The following is a 7,945-nucleotide window of genomic DNA, read 5'->3' on the forward strand; positions in this document are numbered from 1 at the left end:
AAGGAATTAAGTAATGTAAAGTGATCAAGAATAAAGTACTGAGATTTTAATTTTCCTTACATGTGCAGGGGAGCCCATATCCACAGATCCCATAATCGTGGTTTCACTTATCCGCAGATCGGATCTGCAGGGCACCCTGTGTGTGTTCCCTCCGAAGGTAAGGGGAGCTCCACTCCCCCTGCTTACAGAGGGTCTTCTGAGCTCAGCAGAGATTGCACATATGCCCACAGCTTTTGCCAGGCTCAGAATGATTGTCAGAAGCAAAAAAGGTCACTTCCGGTTTCAAAAGAATGGAAGTGACTTTTTTTGCCTCTGACAATCATTCTGAGCCCAGCAGAGGCCACAGGCAGACACATGCGGCCTTTGCTGGGCTCAGAAGACCCTCTCGACGTGAGGGGAGCAGAGCAGAGCACAGCTCCCCTCACCTCCAGAGAGTGGGGGGAGTGTACCCCATATTTGTGGATTCATGTGGTTCAATCCAGTGTGCCTGTCCTGCAGCCTCTGTTTTTCACTTCCAATCTAATCAAAGCAGCCAGGCAGGCACCACCACTACGCAGAACTGCATCTCACTCCCTGAAGTTGTGCTTGCCTTATAGCAGGGGAGTCCACAGTTTTTGGCAGGAGGGCCGCATCATCTCTCTGACACTGTCAGGGGCCAGGGAAAAAAAGAATTAATTTACATTTAAAATTTGAATAAATTTACATAAGTTTACATAAATGAATATATTAAAGATGAACTTATATGAATGAATGAAGGTGTTGTAATAGCTCAAGGCCTATAAAAGGCCTTGCACAAAGCAAGGCTGGCCTTTCCTTTGCTGCCACTACTGCATCACAGACGTGAAACAGCAAGCAGTGGAGGGAGCCCTCGTCCCACAGCTCATGCAAGAGGTCAAACAGTCGCCCTCATGATGAGAGCAGTTGCGTCGGGCCAGTGTGGGCTCCAACAAATCTCAGGAGGGCCAGAGGCTCATTGGAGACTGGAGGTTCCCCGAGGGCCACATTGAGAGGTTTCAAGGGCTGCATATGGCCCCAGGGCTGGGGTTTGGGCACCCTGCCTTATAGTGTAGGACAGAGACTCAGCTGAGCTCAGCAGGGGCCACCAAACTTGCTCACCAGGGTCAGTGGGCTTGCAAAAATGCAAATAAACAATCTGGCATGCCTGTAGTGCAGCAGCCTCCACTTTGCTTCTTCATGCTTTGTGTGCTCAAACTGTAATGCAGAGGGGCACCAGGCAGCTGGTCCCCTGAACTCTGGGGCCTCCTGTTATGGTGATGTGAAAGCTGCTGCATGCACAGCACAACTCAGTCAGTGCACAGAACTGGGCACAAAGGTATGAGGTTGCAGGGCAGGCATGCTGGATTGTTTCCACTGCAAAACAAGTCACTGTGCCTGCCCTGCAGCCTCCATGTCTTTATGCCCAAACTCAACTCATGGCCTACACTTGGGCTCTACAGCTGCACCTGGACTGGGGGGGGGGGGGGAGGCTGCCTGGTGCTGGATTCCTTCACAATGCAAGCCTAGCCCTCCAACTGGAGGAGTGGGTGGCAGGAGGCAGCCACCCACTTAAAAAAGTTTATAAAAATTGCTGGCTTTTTTCTTTTGTCCTTGTCAGCAGTTAGGTGAGGGTCTCCTTTTTGTCCTTGTCAGCAGTTAGGTGAGGTGGGAGAAGCAGCGGGCCCCGAGATGATCCAGCAGTGCCAACAGCACTGTCAAAATGCCCCACCGCAACAGCCCATTGGCAGCCCAAAATGGGGCCGTGAAACAGCTGACAGGCACGTTCTAAAAGAGAAGCAGCAGCACACAGTGATGCACATCCTCCCAGGCTCACTGCACTTTCAAAGATTGTGCAATAGCACAGTTCAGGGTCAAAGCTTTTTACAGTTCACAGATAGCCCATGTGCCACTCCACACACCTCCGCGTGGCACTAAGGGCGCAATCCTAACCCACTTTCCAGCACTGACATAAGGGTAACGCAGCTCCTAGGCAAGGAAACAAACATTCCCTTCCTTTGAGGAGGCTTCCGTTACTGCCCCTCAACTGCAAATGCAGCACATGCCCAACTGGCACCTCTATGCCAGTGCTGGAAAATGGGTTAGGATTTGGGCCTAAGTGGCACCCATGCCACAGGTTGGCCACCTCTGTGTTAGATGGCTGTAATAAATGTTTTACCTTACTGTGGCTTTTGAAGTCCTTTTTCCACAACTGTAGAGGACAAGAATATCATTCAGAACTGTGCCTGTGTCTGGTTTCCAGGTATTTTCACCTCACATTGCATCCCACACCATTCCCAAGGGTCTCCCAACCCTCAGGCACAACTGGCAGGTGTGTGGAAACCAGGAAGCTACAGCAGAAGGAGGATTATTTGCATGAAAGCTGCTTGGTTTAAGATCTAAATCCAGGCCCCATTTTCCGATTTGGGGGAAAGATATCAGGGTTCTTAATTTGCCTTTCGGGGATACCATTTAACATTTTTGTCAGTAGGTGCATGCACATGTACAATAGAGTTCTTCAGGTTTCAGTCTCCTTCCCTGGGGCTCTAGAAATTAAATCTGTGAATGGGGGCAGATAAGTAGAGACCATTAGAGCATATGCTGCTACATCAAAAGCCAGTGGAAGGGTTGGTTATTGCAGGGTAAATGAGTACAGCGGACATAGACAGAAGAGCTTTTAGTAATGTGCAATGTGTGTGTGCAGCTCCCATTCAGTTATCTTTGGTGCAAGAACAACTAGTGTTACAAGTTCATTAGAGTGTCATCTATGAAATGTTGGAGAATTGTGAATCATGGGGGGGCCAAATCAGATTTTTATTGCTGCTAAGGCTGGTTGGTGCTGATCCTTTCTGGGGTGCAAATTCCTCTGCAAATGGTGTCCAAAGTGGTGTCACTTTTACAGCAGTTAAATATAATTCCAGCAATAAACTTAAGCAAAATAATAAACATAGTCAAAGTCATATATGAGCCAATATAATGGTTAGAGCATAATCTGGAAAAATCTGGGTTCAATTCCCTCTTTGTGAAGCTTACTGTGTGACCTTGGGCTAATCACTCTCAGCCTAGCCTACCTCACAGGATTGTTGTGAAGCTAGAAGGAGCCCAGTACACCCTGCCTGGTGCTGCCTGCCTTAGCTCCTTAGAAAAAGGACTGTGTAGAAATGCAAAAAAAATCAAAGAAGGAGAGGCCTGGAAGAAATTGCTGCATACAAGCAGCAACACACCTTAGTTAGTATAAGGAAGTGATACTGATTTTCAAGTCCTGTGCTTCAAGCCTAAGTACATAAGTACTTCAGTTTCACAAAGAAATTATCTTTTGTAACTTTGGAGTTGGGTTGGTAAACTTACTCAGCCCAAGAGGTGCTCCATGGAACAAAGCTGTGTGACTGTACAACACAGTGATGCAAACTTTGTAAGAAAGCATTCAGACTACTAGTTCTCATGACTCCTGTAGAATAAGATTTCAGACTGTCCCCAGGCACAGATTAGACGTACCTGGGGACAGTTGAATTTGTGAACAGCTCTAAAGTTACATGAACATTTTTCCAGTTGTTTTGAGGAAGTATGGGTTGCAAACTGAACCTTAAGGGCTACTGTGCTTTAAAAGCAGAATACATTGCCCTTTCTCTCCAGAAGTAGATTTCCCCATTATACAGCACTGTGATGGGGAATACAGTACTTGGTAGACTTCCAGGGAGAACCTAAAAGGTATGGGACTATTTTCAGGTTCTGGCCCATAAATTGTTTGTGAAGTATACCTCTGCAAAACTTACCAGGGTACATTGCTACAAGCCAAGGACATTTTGATTCATGTTAATGACCTTTAATAATTAGGAGTCCTGGCCAAGTAAACCATCATAGATTCAGGGCTTCCCATTTATCTGATTTACAAGAAAAAACTAAACTACAGTACCTAACAAAACTATGAGACTGCTGGCTACTGCTCACTTAGTTTAACTCTAGCTGGAAAAATATGCCCAAAGTATTTCATGTCTCTGGAGTTTACTAGCCATAAATAGCCTCCAGAGGAGAAACAGACCTTGGCAAATACAACTTAATTGGCTATCAGAGTAATTAGGTCCACCTGCTCTAAGTGGAATCAGAGATTATGTTTGCTCTCTCTGAACTTCTGATTAAGAATTACTACCTTATTTCTGGGTTTAAAGGGGGAAATGGGTGGGGACAGGAAGACAGATTAGAAAACCCAAAGGCTTTCTTGGCAGGCCTTGGGATGTTTCCATCATGGTCAACTTGGCCTCTCTGACCTTCCTTAACATCCAGCCTAAAGAAGAGTTCTGGATAACTCTAAAACTTGTTCACTACAGGCATGTGCCGCTTAACAACCATTCACTTAATAACAGACCGCATATATGATAAATAATAATACAGGTATTTATATACCGCCTTTTTTGGTCATCAGATTTCTCCTCAGACTTTAATTCAAGGCAGTTTACATGGGCACGCTATACTAAATCCCAATAGGGATTTTTACAGTTGAAGAAGGTTCTGTCTTTCAAGGACCACAACATTTCAGATGGCTCTTTTATGATCTGGTATCACATTCTGGCCTCCATTTTCCTCCCACACAGGCTGACAGCGGCCAAAGAGCAGGTGGAATAACTCGGCATAACTCAGCTCGGCTTGTCAGCTGCTTCAAGGTCTCGCCATTCACGGTGCTGGTGGCCTCAAACTGGTGACCTTCGGATGGTATCTTCAGGCAAATGGAGGTTCTACCCTCTAGACCAGGCCTCCTGCCCAACATGATGGTAGACAAAGCACAACAAAGAAGCTCTTAATGAGGCAGTCAAGTCTCCAGCACAGTGTCTGTTTACACAACAAAGAGGCTCTTCATGCAAAGAAGAGGCAATTTATCTTCATGAGCCTGCTCAACCAGCAAGTGACTGGCAGAGAGTGTCTGTTTACTCAAAGGCAATAGATTCGGCTGAATGTTCACTTAATGACCTAATCACATAACAGGGATAGGCGAATGTATCCCCACCAGGATGTCTTAGAGCTGGGGTCGGCAACCTGTGTTTTCAGAGCCGCATGCGGCTCTTTCAGTCCTCTGATGTGGCTCCCCAGTGGGGGCTGGAAGTGGGGCACCCTTCCCCTTGGCCTCCGCCCAGCCAGCGATGTGCTGCGGGTGACTGCTGGTGAATGTGGGGCGCCGCTCCTCCCTGCAAAGCTGCAGCTCCTTCCCTGCAAAGCGCCCCCCCCCCCCCCGCGCACAGCAGCTCCTTCCTTGGCAGGCAGGCAGGCAGGCAGGGGCAGCTGCGCTCTCCTGGACCTGCTCTCCCTGCCCCGCTGCGAGCAGGTGCGGGGGGGGGGGCAGCCGGGCACCTCTTCCCTGCGCTTTTCCTTCCTTCGCCCTGCAGCGGGGGCTGAACGGAAGAGGCGAGGCTGGTCGGAGAAGCGCGGGAGACGCAGCGCTGCTGAGGCAATGGGCAGGAAGGAGCGAGGTGAGCTGCATTCCTGTCCACACCTCCCTGGGAGGAAGCCCCAGTCCCTCTACTGGGGCTGACTTCTGAGTAGACAGGCAGAGGAGCCTGTCCACACTTCCCTGGGAGGAAGCCCCGGTCCCTCTACTGGGGCTGACTTCTGAGTAGACAGGCAGAGGAGCCTGTCCACACTTCCCTGGGAGGAAGCCCCGGTCCCTCTACTGGGGCTGACTTATGAGTAGACAGGGAGAGGAGCCTGTCCACACTTCCCTGGGAGGAAGCCCCGGTCCCTCTACTGGGGCTGACTTATGAGTAGACAGGGAGAGGAGCCTGTCCACACTTCCCTGGGAGGAAGCCCCATTCACTCTTCTGGGACTGACTTCTGAGGAGACAGGTAGAGGATGTCCCCTGGTTCTGGTGTTATGTGAGAGTGTAAAGAGCATCTCCCTATCCACCCTGTCCATCCCCTGCATAATTTTGTATGTCTCAATCATGTCCCCCCTCAAGCGTCTCTTTTCTAGGCTGAAGAGGCCCAAACGCCGTACTCTTTCCTCATAAGGAAGGTGCCCCAGCACCTACAAGGGAGCTACAAGAAGGGGTTACATTATAAAAATGGGACCTGTAAGAGGGGAGCACATTATAAAAGTTGCATATACAAGAGGGGTCTTAGGGTGTCTTAGACCCTGTCTTAGAGTGTCTTGGACAGGGGTCAGCAACCTTAAACATTCAAAGAGCCATTTGGACCTGTTTTCTGGAGAAAAGAAAACCTCGGGAGCCACAAAACCCTCTTGACATCTAAAATGAAGATAACACTGCATATATAGTTTTTTTTTTTTTTACCTTTATGCTATGTATAAAAAAACTATAGTGTGTTGCATTTTTGAAATGAATGAACTGCTACAGAGAAAACAATATGTAACATATTTTAATGTTACAAGATCACCATAATCTTAAATTTAGAATTACATATAAAAAACGAAAGAGCTAAAATAAAATACATTTAAATTAAATACTAATTTATTTTCCCAGGGCCTGCCCTAGCCAATTTGATGCTATAGGCAAGACGGGCTGGTGCCCTCCCTAGCAGAAAATCCTGACCAACAGTAAATAGTCATCTTTGTGTCTTTTCCACACTAATGTAAAAGAGGTACAATGAAATACAAAACCTAATGACTAGTATTTTTCAATACAATAAAGAGATTTATAGTTATTACTCCCCCTTGTATGTCCCAATTTATAAGGCACTCCCCTCTTGTATATGCAACTTTTATAATGCGCTCCCCTCTTACAGGTCCCATTTTTATAATGTAACCCCTTCTTGTAGCTCCCTTGTAGGTGCTGGGGCACCTTCCTTATGAGGAAAGACTACGGCATTTGGGCCTCTTCAGCCTAGAAAAGAGGCGCCTGAGGGGGGACATGATTGAGACATACAAAATTATGCAGGGGATGGACAGAGTGGATAGGGAGATGCTCTTTACACTCTCACATAACACCAGAACCAGGGGACATCCTCTGCCTGTCTCCTCAGAAGTCAGCCCCAGTAGAGTGAATGGGGCTTCCTCCCAGGGAAGTGTGGACAGGCTCCTCTGCCTGTCTACTCAGAAGTCAGCCCCAGTAGAGGGACCGGGGCTTTCTCCCAGGGAAGTGTGGACAGGAATGCAGCTCACCTTGCTCCTTCCTGCCCATTGCCTCAGCAGCACTGTGTCTCCCGCGCTTCTCCGACCAGCCTCGCCTCTTCCGTTCAGCCCCCTGCCCGCTGCAGGGTGAAGGAAGGAAGAGCGCAGGGAAGAGGTGCCCGCCCCCCCCCCACCTGCTCGCAGTGGGGCGGGGAGAGCAGGTCCAGGAGAGCGCAGCTGCCCCTGCCTGCCTGCCGAGGAAGGAGCTGCTGTGCGCGGGGGGGGGGGGGGCGCTTTGCAGGGAAGGAGCTGCAGCTTTGCAGGGAGGAGCAGCGCCCCGCATTCACCAGCAGCCACCCGCAGCACATCGCTGGCTGGGCGGAGGCCAAGGGGAAGGGTGCCCCACTTCCAGCCCCCACTGGGGAGCCACATCAGAGGACTGAAAGAGCCGCATGCGGCTCTGAAAACACAGGTTGCCGACCCCAGGTCTTGGAGATTGGATCTGACTCCCTGACCCTTGGCTCTTTCTGTGGGTACAGTAGTCAGGGCCAACTGCCCTCCCCTATGCTGCCACACCTGTGCTCCTGCTTTGGGCCTCCTTCTAGGGTCTTCTAATAAGTCCTCCACCCCTCTTCCTTTCTTCCACTTTCTTTCAGCCCTTGCCTCCCCCTATGGCTTTGTGGTTTTGAGGGTTGTGTAATCCATGTGCTTGTGGTTTTGACCAGGGTTTTTGGAAAAGTGTGCTGGGGGAAGTGTGTCCTGTGTTTTGAGGTTTGGCCTGCATGTTTTAGTCCATAATACATAACCAGATATAAAAATCACAAAAGGAAAAAGGGGATTTTCACTCAACAACTCTTCCTCTCACCTCCTGCATGAAGAAATCTGTTAAACCACAGC

Source organism: Tiliqua scincoides, chromosome 2 (assembly GCF_035046505.1).
Source record: "Tiliqua scincoides isolate rTilSci1 chromosome 2, rTilSci1.hap2, whole genome shotgun sequence".
Taxonomy (NCBI): Eukaryota; Metazoa; Chordata; class Lepidosauria; order Squamata; family Scincidae; genus Tiliqua; species Tiliqua scincoides.